The sequence below is a fragment of the Lucilia cuprina genome, chromosome 6, assembly GCF_022045245.1.
Source record: "Lucilia cuprina isolate Lc7/37 chromosome 6, ASM2204524v1, whole genome shotgun sequence".
Classification (NCBI taxonomy): Eukaryota; Metazoa; Arthropoda; class Insecta; order Diptera; family Calliphoridae; genus Lucilia; species Lucilia cuprina.
Genome location: NC_060954.1, coordinates 45,291,771 through 45,319,728, shown reverse-complemented (window position 1 = coordinate 45,319,728; position 27,958 = coordinate 45,291,771). Strand labels below are relative to the sequence as shown.

Here is a 27,958-nt window from a genome sequence, read left to right as displayed (position 1 = left end):
TATCAATGTCATCAAAACAGTGCTTTTTGTAGCATAAAAAAAATTTAAGTAGAGATGTATTTAACATCATTTTAACAATATATTTTAATAACAAAAAATTAACGAGACAGTAAAATTAGTTTTATATTTAAACAAAAAAAATTGTATGTATAAATGTTTTGTTTTGTATAAACATATTAAAGAAATAAATATTGTTATTAAATTTTTCTCTTTAGTTTAGCGCTTTTTAATGCTTAAAACATTGACAAGTCTGGTAATCAATCATCTGTTTAAAATATCAAGAAGAAATGAAGAAAATGCAAAATTCGATAAATAGGAAGGAGAAGTAAAAAAGAAATTTGCGATGACATTTAAACATCAGTCTTTAATTTGCTATTTTCCTAAAATGTTTTGGTGAAAATGTGCTCTATAATAGTGAAAAATTAATAGAGAAAATAAAAAAAGAAAGAAAATAAAACCAAATATTAAACCAATAAAAAAAATCCATTTTAAAGAAATAAGTGTATATTATTGAAAAAAATAAAATATATTATAAAAAAGTAGATTAAAAAAATATATATAAGAGAATTTCTTCAATACATAAATATGTATAAAAATTCCATCATTAAATAATCGGGGAAAAAAAAGAAATACGTACATACAATCAAAACGCCAATTAATAGCTTTTACAGCCAATGAAGTGTGAGGTTGAAAATAAAATTTTGATATTTTTAAGTAAATAAATAAACCTCAAAAAATAGTGAACAACAATTTATTAACATATATATATTATGATTAATTACGGAAATTGAAAAGAAATTGTTTTTTTTTTATAAATAGATTAAAGATAAATTGTGGTCTGTGTGATTGATGTTTGTTGGTCTGTAAAACAAAAGAAATTTATGCATATTTCCATTGTTACAATAACAACAACAACAACAAAAGTAAAAGAGGAATAAAATAGTACCCTCAGTTTTTTATAATAACAACAACAAATAACAAAAAAAGTTTTTAGTAAAACGTCTTTATTGTTGTGTTTTTTTATTTTTTCGGCAATTAGGTATTTTGTGTTTTACTGCTTTTTATCTTCATTTACATACTTTTAACAACAATAACAACAAACTATTATTTACAATAATAACAAATTGAAAATAAAAACAAAAGAAAAATATTGTTTTGCACTGTGGTGTTATTTTACTCGAAATAAAACAAAACTTTTGTTTTCAATTCTGGAATTACAATTGTTTATGCGGAATTTTTACAACAGGTATGTTATTAATTTTATTTCATTTTATAATTTAATTATTAAAGAAAACCCAGTAGAAGGAAGAGGATAATAGGTATTTGAAGATTTGTAAAGAGCTTAGCAGAGGTCCTTTTGTTCTTTATTAAAACCCATTTGAAAGAAAAGCATATTTTACATACACTGAAAAAAATCCAGGCCTAATATACATATACGAAAAATGTCCTACATTGTTCGAATCGTTCGTTGTTTCGCACCACAAAATTCTTTCGTAATATATACGAAATTGTACGAAATATTTTAGTTTAATGCAAAATATTCTTGAAAAAATTAATTTAAATAAATTGAAAAAAAAACGGAATTTTGAATAAATATGATAAAATTATGAAATATTAATTTATTCAAACATTTTTGTTCATTTTTAAAATAAATTTTCTAATTTTAGTTCAAAATTATTCTCCACACGAATTTTTAATTTTTTTATGAAAATAATTCGAGAATAATATTATACTTTTTCTTAAATTTTATAAAAATGTTGTAGTTTTATTTAATCATAATATAATTATTATCATTATGTTTAATTTCGCTAAAATTTAAGAAAAAATATTACGAAAGGTTTTCGTATTTTCGTAAAATTAGAAAAGGGTTTTATTAAATAATATTTCGTATTATACACGAAATTTTTGAAAATATTACGAAAATATAAGTTACGAAATTTTTTTTCGTAAAGTTGAGCATGTATTATTTTCAGTGTAGTTTGAAGGAAAAACAAATAGGTATTTAGTAAATTTTGGCAAATGTTCGGTAACTAAACATATGATTTAGTAGTGGTATAGGTATCCGAAATTAGGTTTTCCAGAAGTCGTTTTTAGAATTAGGAATTCAGAATCCTTGTTAATGTTAACCAGATATTCCAGAGAAAGAAATAGTTTTACCTGCTATTATAACTATATTCTGGAGCAATATAGGTATAAGTATATATTTAAAATAGATATGTATGTATAGAGAAGGATTTACATAGAATCTATGGGATTTATAGGAGATTAACTTTTATCCCATAGTGTACAATACACCTGTCTAATTGTTAATGTTTAGTAATATTAACTCAGCTATACTAATTTATTGTAAAATAGTGAAAATTTTAAGTTATTAGAATTGAATAGGAAATTAGTAAAAAAAACAAGTAAGAGTGCTATATTCGGCTGTGCCGAATCTTATATACCCTTCACCATAGTGTATTTTAAACATCTTTTATAAATTTTTCCCTAAATAAAACTCAAAATACACTAGGCATCTAAACCAACAGACATCTAAACATACATAACGAAAAACACAGAAAAACAAAAACAAAAATAACAAGAAAATGACGCCAATATACAGTGTTGTTGTTGCTTTTTTAACAAAGCATGAAAAAAATATGAGATTTTTTGATGAAATTTTCAGAGATTGTCTCGGATTTTTACTCATATCTCCGTTATTTACCGACCGATTTTGCTGATTTTAAATAGAGATCTTCTCGAAAGCATATCTAATAGAATTATTGAAGATTCGGATCTCGCCGATATCGGCGGTCCTCTAAAAACTGATTTCAACATACGGATAGACAGACAGACAGACAGACAGACGGACATGGCTTAATCGACTCCGCTATCTATAAGGATCCAGAATATATATATATACTTTATAGTGTCGGAAAATTATATTATAGAAATTACAAACGGAATGACAAACTTATATATACCCTTCTCACGAAGGTGAAGGGTATAACAAGCTATTAAATAACTAAATTATAACTGTCTGTTCCTCTAAATGCGAACGAACATATATTTCTCATTTTATATTGAAAACAATAACAAATTTAAACTAGAAAATACTTGTTCGTTAGCATTTAGAGGAACAGGCCCTAAATTATAGGAAAATAATTTCACTTAAAGTTTGTAAAAATAATAGATTCAAAAGTCAAATTATTCTGCTGGGTTTTATAGTTTAATGTTTAAATAAATTAATAATTAAGTAAAATTACATAAATTAAGTTCTTTTTAATACTAGCTCCTATTTTTTTTTATTTTGATAGTATTTAACATTTCTTACAAAATTTGACGTTTGTTTTTCTATTTCACTAAGTAAGGCATTTATCAATATTGTGATATTAATAACTAAAAAATCCCTAAATTAAAATTTCTATAAACATTTGAAGGTGAAGTTTAAAACAAAATTTACACTGGCTTAATTTTAAGTATTATTATTTAAGATATAAAATTGACAGGTTTAATTTGTGGCATTAAGAGATAAAAAAAGTTATATTGTTAAAAGTCTTATCTAATTTGTTACCAAAACATTTGGATTTTTTTTAAAAAACCCTTTAATCATTTTATATTTAATAAACACAAATAAACGATCGTTATAATGATCGTGATCTTTAAAATTTTGAAATATTATTTCATTAAGTATTTTAATTAGTTTTTTTTCAAAATACTGATCGATCAATCAACACTGAAGATACAATATAAACAAATAACATTTTCTATTGTATTCAACTAATTACATTATTATTATTATTTTTTTTAGTGCCACCAGCCAAGGTGGCGCTGTCAACAAAAATATTTGCCATCGTTGACTTGGACCTTGCTCGATTTACATTTCATTCTTTAATCAGCCATAGTCGTAGGTATTTCGTTTTAAATTATTTTGGCAATTGTTTTTTTTTGTCGCTAAAAATGTTTTCTTGATCTTTAAATTTTATTTATTTCAACTAAATTTACTTATTGTTTGTTTTTTTATTTCTTACTTTAAAAAATTAATTAATTGCTGCCAGAAATGTGTTTTCTTTTAAATAAAATTTATATTTTTATGTTTATTTCTATTTTTAAAAATGACTATTTTGTGATATAGACCTAGTAGTTGTTTGATATTATTATCTTCTATCACGTTTGTCCTCTATAATTGACATTCTATAAGAAAATGGCGGGAAAGTCAGAAACATTAGCTTGAACTTTTTTCATAATGTACGTTTGATGCACGTGTGAATGTAGCAAATAACTATAAATTTAGAATATGTCAGATTTCTTAGATGTGTCACAGACTTTATCAAAATTGTTGTTAAAATAAAAAGTAAAAATATTTTTTTCTAAATGAGAATATATTAATAGATAGATAGAATGATAGATAGATGGATAGACAGATAGATAGATAGATAGATATATAGATTGATAGATAGATAGATAGATAGATAGATAGATAGATAGATAGATAGATAGATAGATAGATAGATAGATAGATAGATAGATAGATAGATAGATAGACAGATAGATGGATAGATAGATAGATAAATAGATAAATAGATAGATAGATAGATAGATAGATAGATAGATATATAGATAGATAGATAGATAGATAGATAGATAGATAGATAGATAGATAGATAGATAGATAGATAGATAGATAGATAGATAGATAGATAGATAGTTAGATAGATAGATAGATAGATAGATAGATAGATAGATAGATAGATAGATAGATAGATAGATATATAGACAGATAGATAGATAGATAGATATATAGGTAGGTAAATAGATAGATATATAGGTAGATAGATAAATAGATAAATAGATAGATAGATAGATAGATAGATAGATAGATAGATAGATAGATAGATAGATATATAGATAGATAGATATACAGATAAATTGATAGATTGATAGATTGATAGATAGATAGATAGATAGATAGATAGATAGATAGATAGATAGATATATAGATAGATAAATAGTTACATATTTAGATAGATAGATAGATAGATAGATAGATAAATAGATAGATAGATAGATAGATAGATAGATAGATAGATAGATAGATAGATATATATATATAGATAGATAAATAGTTAGATATTTAGATAGATAGATAGATAGATAGATAGATAGATAGATAGATAGATAGATAGATAGATAGATAGATATATAGATATATAGATAGATAAGATAGATAAAAAATATTCGTCCTATACCCACCTTAAAGTATACCAATCGGCTTAGGATCATTTTCTGAGTTAAGATATGTCCGTCCGTCCATCTGGCTGGCTGTCCATGTAAACCTTGTGCGCAAGGTACAGGCCGCAATTTTCAAGATAATTGGATGAAATTTGGCACACACGCTTCTCTTAGCCCAAAGACGAAGCCTATTGATTAAAATCGGTCCATTATTTCGACTAGCCACTATACAACCGTACCCCCAAATAGGGCCTTTTAGCTTATAATTAATTTAAATGATCTATTATGTTAACAAAAGTCGACAAAACTTAGTTTTATAAAACTTTAAATGACACTACCGCTTTTTGTAACGATTGGGCTTCATTTGATCCTATCACCCATACAAACTCCCCTTCAGAAAATGACTTTAGGGTCAAAATTCACATACAAACACTAATAACTCTATTAAATTCTACATAAACAATATTGAAGAAGACTTAATTCCCCCTACCAACATTTTTAAGTATAGGGCCATATTTTGCCCTACTCCCCTTTGAGCCCTCTTAAAAAATTCACTTTTTTTGCAAAAAAAAAAAAGTAAAAATATTCCGAAATAAAGTTAAAAAACAAACCAAATGCTTTATTTTTTTAAATAATCCCCATTTTTAACATACATACTGACTGGTGTAGGGTATCATATGGACGGCTACGCCCGACTATACATTCATATTTGTTAAAATTGATTTCGTAACGAAAAACACGCGCTTAAAACAACATTTTAATATTTAAAATTCTCAATATCATAAACAATTAAAGTTTTTATTTTTTTTCTATCATAATTATTACTTAATATAATCTTATCATCTTACTACCATAATCTATAAAATTTATTGAAAATTTATTAAATATCAAAGGTTTTAGAGATATTTAAAGAAAACATGTTACTTTAGTTATGTTTATTTTTTCATTAGAAATACAATATTTAAATATTATAAACAGGGACGTTTTATTTCCTTAAAAAGTTATCATAATAAACATTGAATGTCATGTTTAAGGAAATATCCTTGAGACGCATTTTATAGCAGTACATACTTCATTATCTCTCCTTACTTTTTAAAAAGCAATAAAATGACGTGTTTTATTATTTTTAGTTTTATTTTTTTTTTTTTTTTGCTTTCTTCACATCTAAAAGGATTTTTATAACTGATGTCACGTTCTATGGATACTTGCTCTAGTTGAAGGACATTTACAGAAGTTTTTGATAGTTGGCAATGAAAATAAAGCTGTAAAAAAATTAAAATATTTATTTATACATCAGACATACAAACATAAGACGTCTTTATAAATGTATTTTTTAAAAGCTTTACAACATTGAAAATAATTTTATCTTATCATTTATTGACAAAATAACAAAGTAACAAGGGTGTGGATTATTGTGCGAGTTTTAATTATTTCTTCGTAGAGGAATTACGGCTATTTAATAAATTTCACTAATTTCTATATTTTCTATATTTTTTTATCATTTTACTGGCAATGCTTTATTAAATGATCAAAAACTTTTGTTTTTTTTTATAAAAAAAAAACAAAATTCTTTATCAATTTTATTTTATAAGTGGAACCGTGGCGTCTGCTTGAAATAAGTTTCTAAAAAGGAAAGACAAAGATTTTTTAAAAAAGATTACTATAACCAATAACTCTTGAAGATTTCGTGAGCTAATCTAGGAAATAAGTATTTGATTAGGTAATTTTTTATCTTTAAATCGATTTTAATTAAATGGTTATTGTTTAGTTTGAAATTGTTTTATAGATCCCATAGAAAATAATCTCTGTAAGTACAAACCTCGGTTTTATGTCTTCAGACATTTTAGAATTTTTCGTTGCCCGGTGTTAAGAAATACAAATTTAGTTACTTCTTAATAATATTACACGTAAATAGACAATAACTAACAGTCTTATGCAAAAAAACTTACAACATGCTTACTAACCGTTGTTAAGCTAAATTCGATAAAAGTATATCCAAAAACGATAATTAGCTTAAAATACCTGTAGTAAACCATTGTTAAATATACGAAAGTTAATAATGGTTCAACCGTACTTTAAACCTATATTAAAGTCAAATGTCATTATTGTATTACAATTTATAACTGTTGACGTTTTGTGAAAAATATTGTTGTGTTAATTTTTTAAATAAATTATAAAAAAATAAATAAATAAAAAACAATATGGATACACTCAATTTAATTGTCTCCATATTTTTTCTTTTCTTTTTGCCAAAAACATAAATTTTGTTTATAAAATAGTTTAGTGATGTGTAAAATATCAATGCAAATTTAAAGAAAACGTTACTCGATTACTTTCTTTAATCAAAATATAATTTTGCTATTACATTAGTTGTTTTATTTGATTTATACGTTGTTTTTATTAAATAAACAAATACAACCACATTTTTATGTTATTAAATACAATTATTTTATATAAAAGCATAAAAAAATAATATTAGACACGAATACCAAATGAACTAATAATCGTTCATATACAACATTATGAAAATATTGACAGAATAAAATAATGGTGTTGCCAGCATCAAATATAAAAAAACATTAAAATGTATTTTAGTTAAAATACTGTTTTTGCATATACTTTTTTAATAATGGATTATTAAGCTAAAAGTCGTTGTTAACTAATGTACACTTTAAGGTCATAATAAGGTTTTTTTTTTGCATAAGACTGTAATAGTTTTGTTAAACATTTCATATGACCTTGAATATATTGATGTAAATAATTATGAAAAAAGGTCAATGACTTTAAATGAAATTTTATTTATTTAAAAAGTAAATAGTTTTACATCATAATATGTAAGACAAATATTATAAATGGAAAGTTCCAGTTCCAGTTATGTATATGGAATAAAATCGAAAGTGGTATTGTGCAATAAATATTTATTTTAAAATTAAAAAAGAATTTATTTTTATTAAACTTTAAAATATTTCATAGATGGCACTTTCTACAATCTAGACTATAGAAAAATCGATTGTATGCACTATAGAATATAGTCTGGACCATGCAGGGATTCAGAGGGGAGAAAAGATATGTTTACCACCCCCCCGAAATCTAGAACAGTTTGGATTATAGAACAGTCTATATTCTGGACTATAGATCAGTCTATAGTCTGGACGATAGATCAGTCTATAGTCTGGACTATAGAACAGTCTATAGTCTGCAATATAGAACAGTCTATAGTCTGGACTATAGAATTGTCTATAGTCTGCAATATAGAACAGTCTATAGTCTGCAATATAGAACAGTCTATAGTCTCCAATATAGAACAGTCTATAGTCTGCAATATAGAACAGTATATAGTCTGCAATATAGAACATTCTATAGTCTGGACTATAGAACAGTCTATAGTCTGGACTATAGAACAGTCTATAGTCTGGACTATAGAACAGTCTATAGTCTGGACTATAGAACAGTCTATAGTCTGGACTATAGAACAGTCTATAGTCTGGACTATAGAACAGTCTATAGTCTGGACTATAGAACAGTCTATAGTCTGGACTATAGAACAGTCTATAGTCTGGACTATAGAACAGTCTATAGTCTGGACTATAGAACAGTCTATAGTCTGGACTATAGAACAGTCTATAGTCTGGACTATAGAACAGTCTATAGTCTGGACTATAGAACAGTCTATAGTCTGGACTATAGAACAGTCTATAGTCTGGACTATAGAACAGTCTATAGTCTGGACTATAGAACAGTCTATAGTCTGGACTATAGAACAGTCTATAGTCTGGACTATAGAACAGTCTATAGTCTGGACTATAGAACAGTCTATAGTCTGGACTATAGAACAGTCTATAGTCTGGACTATAGAACAGTCTATAGTCTGGACTATAGAACAGTCTATAGTCTGGACTATAGAACAGTCTATAGTCTGGACTATAGAACAGTCTATAGTCTGGACTATAGAACAGTCTATAGTCTGGACTATAGAACAGTCTATAGTCTGGACTATAGAACAGTCTATAGTCTGTACTATAGAACAGTCTATAGTCTGGACTATAGAACAGTCTATAGTCTGGACTATAGAACAGTCTATAGTCTGGACTATAGAACAGTCTATAGTCTGTACTATAGAACAGTCTATAATCTGTACTATAGAACAGTCTATAATCTGTACTATAGAACAGTCTATAATCTGTACTATAGAACAGTCTATAATCTGTACTATAGAACAGTCTATAGTCTGTACTATAGAACAGTCTATAATCTGTACTATAGAACAGTCTATAGTCTGTACTATAGAACAGTCTATAGTCTGTACTATAGAACAGTCTATAGTCTGTACTATAGAACAGTCTATAGTCTGTACTATAGAACAGTCTATAGTCTGTACTATAGAACAGTCTATAGTCTGTACTATAGAACAGTCTATAGTCTGTACTATAGAACAGTCTATAGTCTGTACTATAGAACAGTCTATAGTCTGTACTATAGAACAGTCTATAGTCTGTACTATAGAACAGTCTATAGTGTGTACTATAGAACAGTCTATAGTGTGTACTATAGAACAGTTTATAGTGTGTACTATAGAACAGTCTATAGTGTGTACTATAGAACAGTCTATAGTCTGTACTATAGAACAGTCTATAGTCTGTACTATAGAACAGTCTATAGTCTGTACTATAGAACAGTCTATAGTCTGTACTATAGAACAGTCTATAGTCTGTACTATAGAACAGTCTATAGTCAGTACTATAGAACAGTCTATAGTCTGTACTATAGAACAGTCTATAGTCTGTACTATAGAACAGTCTATAGTCAGTACTATAGAACAGTCTATAGTCTGTTCTATAGAACAGTCTATAGTCTGTACTATAGAACAGTCTATAGTCTGTACTATAGAACAGTCTATAGTCTGTACTATAGAACAGTCTATAGTCTGTACTATAGAACAGTCTATAGTCTGTACTATAGAATAGTCTATAGTCTGCACTATAGAACAGTCTATAGTCTGTACTATAGAACAGTCTATAGTCTGTACTATAAAACAGTCTATAGTCTGGACTATAGAACAGTCTATAGTCTGGACTATTGAACAGACTATATTCTAAACTATTGAACAGTCTATAGTCTGGACTATAGAACAGTCTATAGTCTGGACTGTAGAACAGTTTATAGTCTGGCCTACAGAATAGTCCATAGCCGTGACTATAGAACAGCCTATTGTCTGGCTAAAGATCAATCTATAGTCTGGACTAAAGAATTGTCTATAGTTTGTACTATAGAATTACATTTGCTAATGATTCGTATGTTGAATGCAAATTGCCTCGTATATTGAATACCACTATTATATTTGTCTACAATTTCTCGCACAATTTAAAAAGTTTCATTATTAAAATTAAACTTTGATTCAAGTATTTTAATATAAAAAAAAAATCCAACTTACTCTTGAGTTTTTGTCGTCTACATTAACAAATTGAAAATCAAACAAATATTTATTTATAAAATTGATTCTGCTAAGTAATAATTAAAATAAAATTCCATCATCAACACAAAGAAGAAATATGATACAAATTGTATGGAAGAACGTACGTACTACGTAGACTACTAAGTGAGTTGTTGTCGTTGTTGGTCAATCAATTAAATTGATACTAATATCTTATGATAATCAAAATATCATTTTTATCAAGATACAGCAAAAAAATAAATACAAATTATGGGAAAAAAGAGACAAAAGTAATTGAATAACTAAATAACAGTTTAGAGGCCCAATCACCCGCTGCTGAACGGAAAAAAGGGGAAAAATGTTTTTGAAAAAGCGAAAATAAGATATAAACATAATACAAAAAAATTAGCAATCGTAAAGTAATCATTATTCGTGTATTATCGCTTGGCATAAGGAGAAGTACTATAGTACTTTAGATATCAAATTATTATAAACATTTTCATTTTATTACATAGAAAAAAAAAACAAATAACTACAGCAGCAGCCGAAGAAGATAACACGCTTATAAAACCAGAGTAAAGATTTTTTTTAGTTTTTCTCCACATTTTGAATCTCAATGAAGTCAATTTGTTGAATAAAATCAAGAGCTCATTTTTTTGTAAAAAATATTTTAAATTATTAATTATTTTTTTCTATATTACAAGTAAAATTTTATGTAATATTAGACAAAGCTAATTTATTTTATGAATTTAGTTGTTCTTATGTAAATCAAAAATTTACAACAATTTAAAAATGTCGGAAAATGTGCCGGTTTATTCTATATCGTATTTTTTAGATACGATGCATCCCGTTGCCACAACTAGTCCAACAACTGGGAAAAGATCATCGTTGGCTTCAACACACATTGTGAGTTTATTTTATAGTTTTATTTTTTTTAACTCTTTGTTTAAAAATTATAAAAAAATATGAGTGATCAAAGTAAATGTATATTTAACAAAATAATGCGATTCATGATAAACACAATAATTTAATGAAATTATTTAAATAATTAAATGAAATGATGCACAGTGGGGAAATTGCGAAACTTGCGACTCACTTAGGAGGATAGAATTCAAACTATGTAATTGGATAATCTCTTAGTCTCCAAGAGTCCAAAATGTTGTAAATTTTTTTGGAAAGTATAAATATTTTCAATATTTAAATTTTTTATTAATTTCTTATTAAGTTATATATTTTTCTCTAAGATTTTTTTTGCAATCTGGTACATATACGTATTTTTTGTCAATCAACACAATCATCTGTTTAATAATTTTTATTAATATATTCTGTACATTCACCAAATACATATGAATACATATATCAAGATGATTAATGTTATTTCTTAAATTAAATAATAAATTTAATTATATACAATTTGATTAGTTTACTTAAACTTATAGTAATTTTTTGTCATGGTGATAATTATGCTAATTCTTTTTTGTTGGATTTTGATTAATATATTTTAACATCTGGCGAATGTTATAAAAATTGTTATTAAAATTATTTTTTATACAAATATACATAAATCTAGGTAAACTGATTTGCAATAAAAACAATAAATTTGTTTATTACTAAGATTATAGACTGATAATATAGTCAAGACTATAGACTGATCTATAGTGAAGACTATAGACTGATCTATAGTCAAGACTAAAGACTGATCTATAGTCATTAATAAAGACTGATCTACAGTCAAGATAATACACTGATCAGTAGTCAAGACTATAGACTAATCTATAGTTAAGACTGTAGAATGATCTATAAGGAAATGTATAGACTTATCTATATTCAAGGCTATAGACTGATCTAAAGTCAAGTCTATAGACTGATCTAAAGTGAGGACTATAGACTGATCTATATTCAAGACTATAGACCGATCTATAGTCAAGACTATAGACTTATCTATAGTCAAGGCTATAGACTGATTTATTGTCAAGGCTTAGAATGATCTATAGTCAAGATTATAGACTGTTATTTAGCCAAGACTGTTGACTGATCTATAGTCAAGATTATAGACTGATCTCTAGACAAAACTATAGACTGATTGATATAGTCGAGACTATAGACTGATCTATAGACTGATCTATAGTCGAGACTATAGACTGATCTATAGTCGAGACTATAGACTGATCTATAGTCCAGACTATAGACTGATCTTTAGTCGAGACTATAGACAGATCTATAGTCAAGACTATAGACTGATCTATAGTCGAGACGATAGACTGATCTATAGTTAAGACTATAGACTGATTTATAGTTAAGACTGTAGACTGATCTATAGTCAAAACAATAGACTGATCTATAATCATGACTATATACTGATCTATAGTCAAGACATAGACTGATCTATTATTAAGACTATATACTGATCTATAGTCAAGACTATAGCCTGATCTATAGTCAAGACTATGACTGATCTCTAGTCAAGACTATAGACTGATCTATAGTCAAGACTATAGACTGATCGAGACTATAGACTGATCTATAATCAAGATTAGAGACTAATCCATAATCAAGACTATAAACTGATCTATAGTCAAGTCTTTAAAGAGATTCATAGGCAAGCAATACGCATTTATAGAAAATACTATAGACTGGCCTATAGTCAAGACTATCGACTGTCCCATAGTCTGACAGACTAATTCAATAGACTGATCTAAAGTCAAGACGATAGACTGATCTGTAGTCAATATTACAATCTTGACTTCAGAGGTTTCACTTATATATAGCCAAGGCTATATCAAGAGTAAAGACTGATACATACTCAAGACTGTAGAGTGATCTATAGCTATGACTATATTGTAGTACTTATAGCCTAGTCTTCTTCAAATAGTTCTATAGTCAAGATTATTATCTATGGTCATTTAAAGACTGATCTATATTCGGTACTGTAGACTATATATATTAAGACTATATACTAATCTTTAGTCAAAAGACAGATCTATAGTTAAGATCGTAAACAGATCTATGAAAAGTTCTAAATCCAAGACTGTGATCTGTGGTAAAACTATAGACTGATTTATAATCAACAATAAACACAGATCTACAGTTATCTACAAACTCTTCGAAAGTCATCTATAGTTATCTATAGACTGATCTATAGTCATCTATAGACTGATCTGTAGTCATTTATAGATTTATTTATATAAAAAACGATTTATTTATAGTTTATAGTCAAAAGTTTAGACTAGTTTAGTTTGGCTTATAAACTGATCCATAGACAGAACAGTAGACTGCATAGTCAGGACTATAGAGATCGACAAAGACTATAGATTATTCAATATTGTCTGCAGTAAAGGTAATAAATTGGTTTAATAATTTTTGCAATACGTCATACATTTATTAATAAATTAGCACAGTATTGAAATTAGAAATATTTTTCAAAATTAAGTTAGTCATATTTTAATATTTAGATGCGTGAGTGTGTCATTAATAAAACAAAAGAAACATTTGTTGCTTGTTGTTAAATTATTTAAACAAATAAGCATTATTAGCTTATATTTCATTAATTCTAATGATTAGTTCTTAGTGAAAAAAAAAAACTTTCTTAAAAATAAATTAAATTTTCTTTAACAAATTATGGACCCAATGACCTTTAAATAAAATGTCTAAAAAACAAAATAAAAACATAATAAAATATAACATACATATGTATGTAGACGAAAATTAATAAAAACTATATATTATATACAGTTTTAAATATAAGAATCATTGCCAATATGTCTGCACGAATTGTGAAAATATAGCGCAAATCTATTTTTAATTTCACATTTGACAACTAATATTTTTGTTTAAAATTACGTTACTAAATGCCGCTTAAAAAACACAACAACAAGAAAAATGTTTGTTTGTAATTTGAAATATTTTAATTTTTTTTATTAATTCTAAATATTGTTGCTATTTTGAACAAAAAGAAATCTTGGTTGGTTGCTTCCTTCTTTCAAAGGCCAATGTCATCGTTGTTTGTTTTATTGTCGTTGTCGCCGTTTGTTTTTTAAATTCTGTAGTTTTTCTTTTTGTTGGCAAATATTTTGTTCTAATAAAAAAGTGTGTTTTTTAAAGTTTATTTTTTTAGGCATTCTATTTATGTATATACTTTTTTTGTAATTGAAATTGAAAGTGTATTTTCTTTAATAATCTTTATTGTAATTATAAAATTAATTAGTTTAAATAAATATGTACATATGTATGCAATATACGCGTGTCGTGTTCGAGCTTTAGATGGCGGTTTTTTCTTTGTAGAAATGATTTCTTTTAAATATTTATTTTTTTATTTATTTAAGATCAGTTAATACATTAATTTTTATAATAAGCCCCAAATTATGCTTTATTTTTTTGATACATTACTTGGTTGCATCAAAATAGGGATACCAGATTGTTTTTGGTTTTCACTATGGACTGATCTATAGTCTTGACTAGAGATTGATCTATAATTGAGACTAAAGATTGATCTGTAGTAAAGACTATAGACTGATCAAGAGTATTTACTATAGACTGATCTATAGACAGGACTATAGGCAGAACTAGTGGCAAGACTAGAGGTCAATGCTTTAGACAGATCTATAATCAAGACTAGAGACAAATCTATCGTTAAGACTATAGGCAGATTTATAGTCAAGATCATAGACTGATCCATAGTCAAGAATATAGACTGATATATAATATAGACTGATTCGTACTAGCGATTTCAATTCTACAATACTTTACTTGGTTGCTTCAAAATAGGGATAGCAGATTGTTTTTGGTTTTGACTATGGACTAGAGTTCTATAGTTGAAACGAAAAGTCGACTTTTAGACTTTTTTTATTTATTTAAAATTTGACTTTTCCACTTTTTTCATTTTATGAAAAGTCGATTTTTCGACTTTCCGACTTTTTTCATATAAATAAAAGTCGACTTTAATACTTTTCGACTATAAGTATTTTATAAATAGTCGACTTTTCGACTTTTTTGACTTATTGACTATTTTCGACTTTTTTCCGACTATTTTTTGACTTTTTCGAGTTTTTCCGACTATTTTAGAGTTTTTGACTTTTTTTAATTTTTTTTTTAAATTTTCGACTATTTTTTACTAGTTTCTATAATTTTCGACTATTTTTTGACTTTTTTCGAGTTTTTCCGACTATTTTAGAGTTTTTGACTTTTTTTTTAAATTTTCGACTATTTTTTACTTGTTTCTACAATTTTCGCCTTTTTTTCGACTTTTCCACTTTTTCCGACTTTTTCCGACTTTTCAACTTTTTTGACTTTTCGACTTTTTTCGACTTATCGACTTTTTTTGACTTTACGACTTTTTATAACAAAGTCGACTTATTGACTTTTTTCACAGACCATAGTCGAGTTATCGACTTCGACTTTTCGTCTTTTTTCAACAAAAAGTCAATTGTTCGATTATTCGAAAGAAGATTTATAGAACCCTACTATGGACTGATCTATAGTCTTGACTTGAGATTGATCTATAGTTAAGACTATAGACTGATCAAGAGTATTGACTATAGACTGATCTATAGTCAAAACTATAGGCAGATCTATTGTCAAGACTGTAGGTCAAGGCTTGAGACAGATTTATAATCAAGACTACAGAAAAATCTGTAGTCTGTACAGAAAAATCTGTAGTATATAGTCAAGACTATAGATACATCTATTGTTAAGACTATATTCAGACTATAGACTGATCTAAAATCAAGACAATAAACTGATTGACTGAGTCTTTACTATAGAACGATCTAGTAAAGTATACACTAAAGGAAGATCTATAGTCAAAACTATAGTTAAGACTATAGGCATATCTATTCAAGACTAGGTAAGACTACAGACAGATTTATTGTTAAGACTATAGACCGATCTATAGTCATGAATATAGACTGATCTATAACCAGACTATAGACTGATATATAGTCAAACTTTAGACGTATCTATAGTCAAGTTTATAGACTGATCTATAGTCTAAATTATAAGCAGATTTATTGTCTTGATTATATACTGATCCATAGCAAGACTATAAGCAGATATATGTTCAACACCATATATCTGCCAAGACTATAGACAGATCTGTAGTCAATACTATAGGCAGGTCTATAGTCAAGATTATAGTTAAGACTATAGACACATCCTTAGTTATAATTGACAGATCTATTAAGACTTTATACTGATCTATGGATAAGAATATAAACCAATCTATAATGAACGTTACAAACATTAGACTTAACGTATACTAGCCACAATATTGTAGATTAAGTTGTAAAAGTAATTGGGAGACGGAAAATTAATTATATCCAATGTCTATTCATAAGGGCTTAAAAATAATCACATTGAACTACATATTTAATATTCGTCAAAGCAAATTATAAATAACTTGAATTGTTTTGTATTATTTGCTTTACTTAAATAACCGTTATATTAGTACTACTAATAGAACATAATGTGAACAGTGTGACAAATATTTATAGGAACTAAAATTTCTCATACATTAGGACCGATAACATTTATTTACCTTTTCCTGAACTTTAATAAAATTTTCAAAGAAATTTATTTTTTGTAAGTTTTAATACCTGTTACACTGTGTATACAAATACGTTTTTTTAATACTATCATTTAAAGACCTAATTTCTTATATTCTCTAACATAAGTTTTATATAACAATAAAAAAGCAACATAAATAACTACTTACCATCTCGAAAAAAAATAAATTAAATTTATATTATTTTTGCTAAGATTATGTTTGAACAATATGGAATGAAGCAGTGATGGATTGTGATAATTAGAAAAAGTACCACATAGGCGTAAAAATTACCGAAAAAAGTACCAATAAAAAACTTGTTCTTTCATTAATAAAAAACTATTTGCAAAATATAAAAACAATTAAAATTTAAATATTGTTTACGGATATCACTATTAGGAATCAACAAATTTATATAATACATCCTTTAAGAAACGTAAGTTTTCAAAAACGAAATTTGGTACTTAATTTGTACTGAGTTTGTACGCAAATACCAAATGACTCATCGCTGTAAAATAACTGTAATATATATAAATACAATAACAAAAAAATAATAAAAGTTCTCACATTCATGACAACTTACTCTATATTATACTACTTTACTCTATATTATGTTTACTATTTTGTACTACTTACAGTGCTGGAAAAAATAATAGGGATACAAAGGTCTACTATTAATTTATATGAAAGCAAGTGTTAAATGTGATTAGTAAGCATGTTACAAGTGTTTTATATAAATATTTCGGAAGGACTGAACAAGTCTAGTGTGGACTATAGACTAGGTTAGAGTCCATACTTAAAACTAGACACACTAAAGACAATACAATAAATAGTCTAGTCTATAGACTATGGACTACACCATATAGACAACAATATCATCAAGACTATAAGCAGATTTATAGTCAAAACTATTGACAGATCTGTCGTCAAGGCAATAGACAGTTCTATAGTCAATGCTATATACATACTATAGTATAAACTATAGGCAAATCTATAGTCGAGATTATTGACAGATCTATAATCAAGACTATAGACTGATCCATAGTCAACACTATAGACAAATCTATAGCAAAGACTATAGGCAAGACTATGGACATATTTATAATTAAGACTATAGACATATATATAATTAAGGCTATAGACATATCAATAGTCAAGACTATAGACTGATCTATAGACAATAGATTGATACTTATTCAAGACTATAGTCTGATCTTTAGTCAAGACTATAGACTAATCTATCTATGAAGTCAAGACTATCTGTATATAGTTAAGACTATAGACAGATGTATAGTCAAGACTATAAAGAGATGTATAGGCAAGGCTATAGACTGATGTATAGTCAAGACTGTAGACTGATGTGTAGTCAAAAATAAGGACTGATCCATAGTCAACACCTTAGGCAAATCTTTAGTCAAGGTTTAAGCAAATCTATAATTGAATCTATAGGCAAGACTACAGACAGTTCAAGATTATACACTGATCTATAGACAAGACTAAGGATTAATCTAAATTAAGTTTAAACTCAAGGATATTGTCCTTATTATCGTGTGTATTTTGGACTATAGTCTATAGCCTGAACTGTAGTATATAGTCTTAACTAAAGTCTGCAGTCTGAACTTTAGTCTATAGTCAGGACTATAGTCTATAGTTTATAGTCTGGACTATAGTCTATAGTATGGACTATAGTTTATAGTATGGACTATAGTCTATAGTCTGGACTATAGTTTATAGTCTGGACTATAGTCTATAGCCTGGACTTTAGTTTATAGTCTGGACTATAGTCTATAGTCTGGACTATAGTCTATAGTCTGGACTATAGTCTATAGTCTGGACTATAGTCTATAGTCTGGACTATAGTCTATAGTCTGGACTATAGTCTATAGTCTGGACTATAGTCTATAGTCTGGACTATAGTCTATAGTCTGGACTATAGTCTATAGTCTGGACTATAGTCTATAGTCTGGACTATAGTCTATAGTCTGGACTATAGTCTAGACTATAATGTAAAATCTGGAGTATATAAAGTCCTATATAAAAGACTATTTTAAAACATAAAATATTTTTAACCAAATCTATAATTTTGCACAACACTGTTTACAGAGGGTTAATATTAATCATTGTATGAATATTTAGAGTCATCATAAAATTTATTTTTTTAATTTTTTATTTATATGACTATCATCAAACACAGTCTTGTTTAGTAACTAATCTGAAACAGAGAGTGTGAGAGAAAAGTAGGAAGAAAAAAAAAATAAAAATGAACAGAAAACACGAGATTGCAAATTTTTATTTAATAAAATTGTGATTTAAAAAATAAAAGAAAAAGAAATATTAAGAAAATAACAAAAGTTTTTGTTTAGACAAAAAAATAATAATAAATAAATAAAACATATTTAGCAATTAATTAACAAGATTAAAAATGTGATAGACATTTAAGTGTATAAAAAAAAGTGATAGACATTTAAGTGTATAGAAAAAAATGGCTTGAAAGTCAAATTAGAATAAATCTAAAGTTAAAAAAGAAAAATTTATGTATATAGTAAAAAAAATAAAACAGAAAATAAATGTAATATAAAACAGTTGGTGGTTTAGTGTTTTAGTTAAAATTGTTTAAAATAATTTATTAAAAATGCGTAAAACGCCAAAATTGGCTCAAGTAGGCCGTGCCTATTCCGAAATGTCACCTCTAAATCCAGCCTCAACATCAGCTGCTGCTGCTGCTGCAGCCGCCAATAATAATTCTTCACCTACAGCACAGGGACAGCGTGGTTCTATTTCAGGTTATGGTAGTCTTTTTCCATTTGGTTTTCTACGTAGTTCATTTTCAAAATCCGGCAGTTCTTTGCAGGTATTATTATGTTTGTTTGTTTTTAGATATAATATACAATTTGTTGATCAGTCCTACCACGATCAAAACATATGTCATTTTTATGTACGCATGTGTATATTAAGTTGGTGTTAATTTTTGGCGGGATTCAAAATTTTTAGTTTTTTTGAAAGTGGTTTTAAAAAATTATTATATATTTTAATATTTAAGAGTATAAATCGGACTAGGTCTGCGAAATTCTTCTATTGCGAAAATATATGCAATATTTTTGTGTGCATAGGTCGTGATGGTTCTTAAAAAACACAAATTATAATGTTGTTGAATTTGACGTTTTTGGAGTCACCCTAAGATATATAAATATCTTAAATTTGGCACACTTAGAACACGAAAATTAAACAAAGATATCAAATTTAAACATACATTATGCGTTATCTATGAACCAACTTTTTATCTGATTATACCGCTAATGAAACTTTAAACACTATTACCAATTATTAATTTAATAGAAAGTGATATTTCCCATAACTGAAATCTCAATAGTATTAATATTACCAACTCTACGAAATCTATTAAAATTTCAGAATACCATATCTTAATCGTAGCGCACCGACATAATGTGTCTTTTAATTTGTTCATTATTAAGATAATTTATTAACTCTATATGTTTGAGCTTAATTTTGTTCAGTTGTTTCATTATCTATACATTATCAGTGTAACATTTCAACTGATAATTGTGGGTTATATGTAAAATATATAATTTATAGAATTTAAATGCACACGAAATGAACACGATATGAACTTCAGAGGGAATTTGTTTTTTTATCTAAAAAAAAAAACAGGTGAAATTGTGTTGGTACTAAACGGTGCTAAACGGTAGTATTAAGTATGAAGATAAACTGTGGGAATTATCATTGAAAATAGTATAGCAAATTTATAAAATTTGATAATGGAACGAAAAATAATTGAGATCTAATGTATAACAAGTTAAAAATGACTTAAGTGTAAGTGAGTGAAAGTCTATTAGGGAAGTTTTTGTATGTCTTAATTATTAACTATTTATATTTAAGTTCTACTTCCAGTTAAGTTTTTGTTCAATTCTAGTTTAGTTCTAGTTCAGTTCTAGTTCAGTTCTAGTTCAGTTCTAGTTCAGTTCTAGTTCAGTTTTAGTTCTGTTTTAGTTCAGTTCTAGTTATAGTTCAGTTCTAGTTCAGTTCTAGTTCTGTTCTAGTTCTGTTCTAGTTCTGTTCTAGTTCTGTTCTAGTTCTGTTCTAGTTCTGTTCTAGTTCTGTTCTAGTTCTGTTCTAGTTATGTTCTAGTTCTGTTCTAGTTCTGTTCTAGTTCTGTTCTAGTTCTGTTCTAGTTCAGTTCTAGTTCAGTTCTATTTCAGTTCTAGTTCTGTTCTAGTTCTGTTCTAGTTCTGTTCTAGTTCTGTTCTAGTTCTGTTTTAGTTCTGTTCTAGTTCTTTTCTAGTTCTGTTCTAGTTCTGTTATTTAATTTTAAGTTCTGTTCTAGTTCTCGTACTTATTTTGAACTTCACTGTTTATATGATCAAGTACTTTAATTATTTCATCCCTAAAGTAGGCCATACATTTTGTTTACTGATTTTTTAACTGCTAATGAAATAATCTTCCACGATCGTTAACTCTTTTGTTGCTCTATATTTTTATTATTTTTTTTAACAATATCATAAACATTTAAATTGACAAGAGTTATAAATAAGTTAAAAAAAATCTTTATAATTTTATGTAAATAAGCAATTAGATATCATTTATACGGGTTTATGTAGGCATTTTTTTGTGTTTGTTTTTTTTTTTTTTTCTTAATGGCTTTCAAAAGGGAGAATCTTTGTTAGAACTTGTGTACTATTCTTGTCAAATCATCATCATCATCATTAACGTGATGAACAAATAATGAAAATGTTATTAAATGTTTATAAATATTTAGCGGCAATAGAACTACAAAGTTTTTTTTTCTTTATTTTTTATTTTAAATAAATAAATAAAAATAAAATTGAGTGAATTTTTGCGGCAGAAAATTCTTAATAAATTAAAAATAGTTAAGATCTTTTTAGTTAAAAAGTTGATATTGTAGTGTAAAGTGTTTTGTTTATGGTACAGCTAAGAGATGAAAATTTATAAGAAATAATATACAAATATTTTTTTACCTTTAAATAAAGTATAATAAAATGACCTAAAATTGTGTGTTTTGGGGTTTAGAAAAAAAAACGGAAGTAATTGTGTTTATTTATTTACTTTTGTAAATATAAACAATTTCTTTGTCATTATCTATTAAATCGATTGTTTACCATACTTATCTGAAATTTGTTTTCCAAAATTAATTAATATATTCCAATGTTTAGCTATTTTATACTGTTTAAAAGTTCAAAAGAATTATAAAAAAAATTATGCTTTAAATTAATTTGCACACAAGATTTTACTTTCAGTTCATCTGTTGTGCATATGAAAACTACAACATAGCGGCTTCTAACGTTTGGTTTTTTTTTAATAAAAAAATAATTAAAAATATTTAATCCTTTTTGTGTTGAAAAGAAATTAAATACTACCTTAATTACAGTAATAAAACATAATTAGCAAATAATAATCCACTTAAGTGTTTTAGTTGTAAATGTGTTTGTGCCGCAAAGTGTTTTATGTGAATCAAGTTAAAAACTTTGTGGTAATTTTCCTCTTAAAACTTCAAAATGGAGATGTCACATGGTAAAACTTTAAAGAAAATTCTTAAGGCTCGCCTTAAAACTCCTTCACCCGAGGTAGAGGTATGTGTAAAAAAAAACTTTAGTACTTTTATCTTTTACAATTATAATTTCTTAAGCGTATTTTTTATATCAAAGTTATTTTAGTTTTTATATAGAAAAAATATCAGTCGAATAGAAAGAGTTCTGTGACGTTGTTCTTGAATAATTTCAGTTCTTTTTTTTGAAACAAAAATTTGTTTTCTACTTTTTTTAATGAATCTGAATTTCATTCATAAATAGTTTCCATCCTTGATTTCTGCCTAATTTTTATAATACAAATAAAACAACAAATATATGCTATATATGTATATCTTTGTTGTTGTTTTCAGCTGAAACTTATTCACCCTAAGCCGCCAATCGAAATGAAAATTTTGTTTTCTTGAAATTTTCATATTCCTCGAAGGGAAATTTCACAATTTTTTTCACGACAAAAAAGTTAGTTACTGGTTATCTTCTCTCTTTTAGGATTTGACTCCTGAACATCATCAGCAGTGGCTAATGATGTTAGGTGCACCGTCATAGGTATTTAAGCGCCCGTGTCGAGACTTGTTGCAACAGCCCTTTCTAGGTACATAACGGGCAACAGCACTTTGTTTCCACGAGTTACTGGTAATCTGCTCTCTTTTACGATTTAACTCCTAAACATTATCAGCAGTGTTGAGACTTGTTGCAACAGCCTCTCCTAGGTACATATTTTAGTGTCCTTGTCGTCTCCCGCCTAGGGCATGTTACCTTGGCGAGACCTCCGCCTTGGTGTATAAAGAGGTGGCCAATACCTCCAGTCTGATCGGGACTGAAAAATTGGTTACAGTCTACTGTTTGGCTTAGTCCTAGCATAGATTGCCAGAGGTCAGACCAGAGCACCGCATAATCTGGTACTATGGGTGGCCAGTTGCCCGCAGGACTATGTCCTGGCTGGTCAGTTGGTTGAGGTTCCTTCGGGATCCACGTAGTGGCTGTGGTTTAAACCCAAATTCGCGGGGAGAGATGCGAATATGCATGATAATAGTCAATATTTCGGGATAAGTTCGGTGCTGTTGCAAAGAACAACAGATACCCCACAGTCGAGTGACTGCGGGATTAAGCGTTGGAAATGAGTTTGTATTAATTGTATATGGTACGGGATGAATGTGAGGTTCGGCGGGCCATACCCCACCCGTCTACCTAATGAATGTGTCGTATAAATGAGATGTGTGCTGGGTTGAATGATGATGGATGAAAGGTATCATATACATTTGATACCATTGAATTTCCCTTCCTTGTCCAAATATGTTCAGGGTTTACTCGTGTTCATATCAGAATTACCACAGTGTGTCCCTATGAGTAAGAACAATGTCTACAACTTATTGATGATCGTACTTCCGTCTACCGGTTACGTCTCTAGGTGTAGTTGCCGAATCAACAGAGGCCATCCAATGGTCAAGAGATTAGATAGCCCGAGTACTCAGAACCATTGTACAAAAATTGCCACCTGCGTTCTTCATTGAAGAACAAAAGGGCGATGGTAGACCGTTCTCAAGTCTACCCAGTGGTTGAAAAAGACCACAGTGAGATAAGGCCGTTAAGCCTTCAACAACCCACGACATTCCTGTACTTGTCGTGGGTTGTTGTAACATCCCTTCAAAACAGATCCTTATCTTTTATACAGAGGGCGAATTACTGGTGATCTTCGCTCTTAAATGGTCATTAGACAGTTTACTGCACCATTATTTTGTAGATTGTGGACTTTGCGTGGAAAACGATTGTATTGTTTTGCCGAACTTCTACGTAACTCTGTTGATCTATTAAAATTTTGTCTGTATATCGTATATTTCATAGTAGAGATCATTCCGGTATCTTTTCATGTAACTTTGGCATAATATCGCGCCTTTTTCACCGTTTAGCTTTTTATTCTCCTTTTTTCGGGGCTTCTTTTGAGACACTTTTGAATGCACCGACGTGTACATCTTTGAAACATCTGGCTTAGCGTTGCCACCGTTACAGGCAGAATTCTGATTTGAGGGTACTTTGAATAAGGTGATTAAGGCATTGTTTTCCACGGTTTATTTAAAAACGGTTAGTTTTTTATCTTTTTAAATTTATTCATAGTTGTAAAATTCTCGAGGAAACGTGATCCATTTTGCCTTAGATATTGAGAGAAACAAGAGCCGATCAACACTTGCCCAGATTCCCGATATCTTCTGTAGGTAAATATTCCATAATTTTATAAATTTTTTTCGAGAACTCAAAACTTTGCGATATCGGTCCCAAAATTCAGAGAAATTATATGAATTTTTTCTAGAATTTTGAAAAACATTAAAATGGTTTTAAATTTCTTAAGATATTATATAAATTCTAACCTATCACAATATTAAATAAATGCGTTACCCGCGTTCCCCTATATTCGCAATACAAAACCAATTAATTACAATACAAATAAATACTGTTACAAAATTATATTGATTTATTTCAATTTATTTTCATTCATTTGCTCATTGCATATTTATTTAAATAGAATAACAAAAACAAAACTTAAAGAAGAAGAAAAACAAACGTCAAAATTAAACTCATATGATTTCTTGTTTGATTTTTTAGTAGATTTTTTTTTCTTACTACAATTAACGTAGATATTTATTGATATTAACATTAAAGTTTTTATTTCTTTATATAAAATAATAGTTGTAGAATTATGTTCTCACATAAAACAATCAATTATTATTATAGTAAAGTTTAGAGTAGTCAAGTAGTATTCGAAATTCCTCTACTATTAAAAAAAATATTAATATTTTTAACATGACAAACAGAAAAAGGGAGAGTTTTAAAATGACACTTTCCAAGAATTATAAAATATTGAGTAGACAGATAGACAGTGACGTAGTTGTTTAAGAATATTAATTAAAAGCATACAATATTTATTATAATATTATGTATATATTTATTTATTACTATTATAATTAATTATTTTTTTTTACAATTTTAAACATATTTTTTACGTATACAGAATAATTTATTTTGATTTTAAAAATAAATACAAATTTTAGATATTCTTTTCCAAAATTTAGTTTTAAGATATGTGATGAAAAATATTAAGATTTCTTTCTAAATGTTATTATAATTCTATTATTTACTTATTACTAATATATGGGATACTTGGTTGATTTTGTAATGTTGTAACAACGAATTTGTCATAAAAATACAACTCTGCTGCTAAATGACAGTAATAATAAAAAAATAATAATTAGGAACAGAAAAATCATACAATAAACATGTTCATAGACTCATCCATAATTAAGACTATGGATTAATCTATTGTCAAGACCATAAATTGATATTTAGTCAAGATTCTTCACTGATCTATACTCAAGACTATAAACAGATCTATAGTCAAGACTATAGACTGATCTATAGTCAACACTATACCCTGATCTATAGTCCAGACTATAGACTGATCTATAGTCAAGACTATGGAATGATCTATAGTCAAGACTATAGACTGATCTATAGTCAATACTATAGACTGATCTATAGTCATGACTATAGACTGATCTATAGGCAAGACTACAGACTGATTTATAGTTAAGACTCTAGACTGATATATATTCATCTATATACTGATCTATAGTCAAGACTATAGACTGATCTGTAGTCAAGACTATAGACTGATCTATAGTCAAAACTATGGACTGATCTATAGTCAAGACTATAGACTGATCTATAGTCAAGACTATAGATTGATCTGTAGTCAAGACTATAGACTATCTATAGTCAAGACTATAGACTATCTATAGTCAAGACTATAGACTGATCTATAGTCAAAACTATGGACTGATCTATAGTCAAGACTATAGACTATCTATAGTCAAGACTATAGACTGATCTATAGTCAAGACTATAGACTGATCTATAGTCAAGACTATAGACTGATCTATAGTCAAGACTATAGACTGATCTATAGTCAAGACTATAGACTGATCTATAGTCAAAACTATGGACTGATCTATAGTCAAGACTATAGACTGATCTATAGTCAAGACTATAGATTGATCTGTAGTCAAGACTATAGACTGATCTGTAATGACTATAGACTAATCTATAGGCAAGACTACAGACTGATTTATAGTTAAGACTCTAGACTGATATATATTCATCTATATACTGATCTATAGTCAAGACTATAGACTGATCTGTAGTCAAGACTATAGACTATCTATAGTCAAGACTATAGACTATCTATAGTCAAGACTATAGACTGATCTATAGTCAAGACTATAGACTGATCTATAGTTAGGACTATAACTGATCTATAGTCAAGACTATTGACTGATCTATAGTCAAGACTATAGACTGATCTATAGTCAAGACTAAGACTGATCTGTAATCAAAACTATAGAGTAATCTATAATCAAAACTATGGAGTAAACTATAGAGTAATCTATAATCAAGACTATAGAATGATATCTAGTCAAGACTATAGACAAGCTATAGACTGATCTATAGTCAACTCTATAGACTGATCTTAGTCTAGACTAATGATAGATCTATGGGCAAGACTACAGATTAATCTATAGTCCAGACTACATATTGTTCTACAGTCAAGACTATAGACTAACTATAGACTGATCTATAGTCAAGACTATATACTAATCTATAGTCAAGACTATAGACTGATCTGCAGTCAAGACTATAACCAGATCTATAGTAAATACTATAGACTTATCTATAGTCAAGACTATAGACTTACCTATAGTCAAGACTGTAGACTTATCCATAGTCAAGACTATAGACTGATCCATAGGCAAGACTATAGACTGATCTACAGTCAAGACTATAGACTGATCTATAGTAAATTCTATGGACTGATCTATAGTCAATACTATAGAGAGATCTTTAGACAAAATTGCCGACTTGTCGATTAAACCTAAATAAGTTTAGCAGAGTATTTTTTTAAGATTAAATTTTAATTTACAACATTTCTAAATTTAACTGTGAGTATCCCCGAAAAAAAATCATACAAAAACTTTTCTTCATTTCTCTTTTATATGTACATATTCTTACACACTTGTCTGTGGTCATTTTCTTTGTCTTATAATGCAGATGAAACAAATTTATGACTTATCTGTTTATAAGAGTTACAAAATAAACCTAAAGAAAAACAGAATTTTTTACAAAATACCAAAAATATCAGCAAAAAAACTGTATTTTTCACCTTAAAAT

The 27,958-nt window shown here is 27.8% G+C and overlaps 1 long non-coding RNA gene across 1 annotated transcript; it reads left to right on the top strand.

Moving 5' to 3' along the window:
• Nucleotides 1-101: 101 nt before the first annotated feature.
• LOC124420484 lies at nt 102-27,909 on the top strand. Its single transcript, XR_006941235.1, has 3 exons — nt 102-143; nt 216-1,246; nt 27,839-27,909. It is a non-coding gene; the product is annotated as an uncharacterized LOC124420484 (long non-coding RNA).
• Nucleotides 27,910-27,958: the final 49 nt, after the last annotated feature.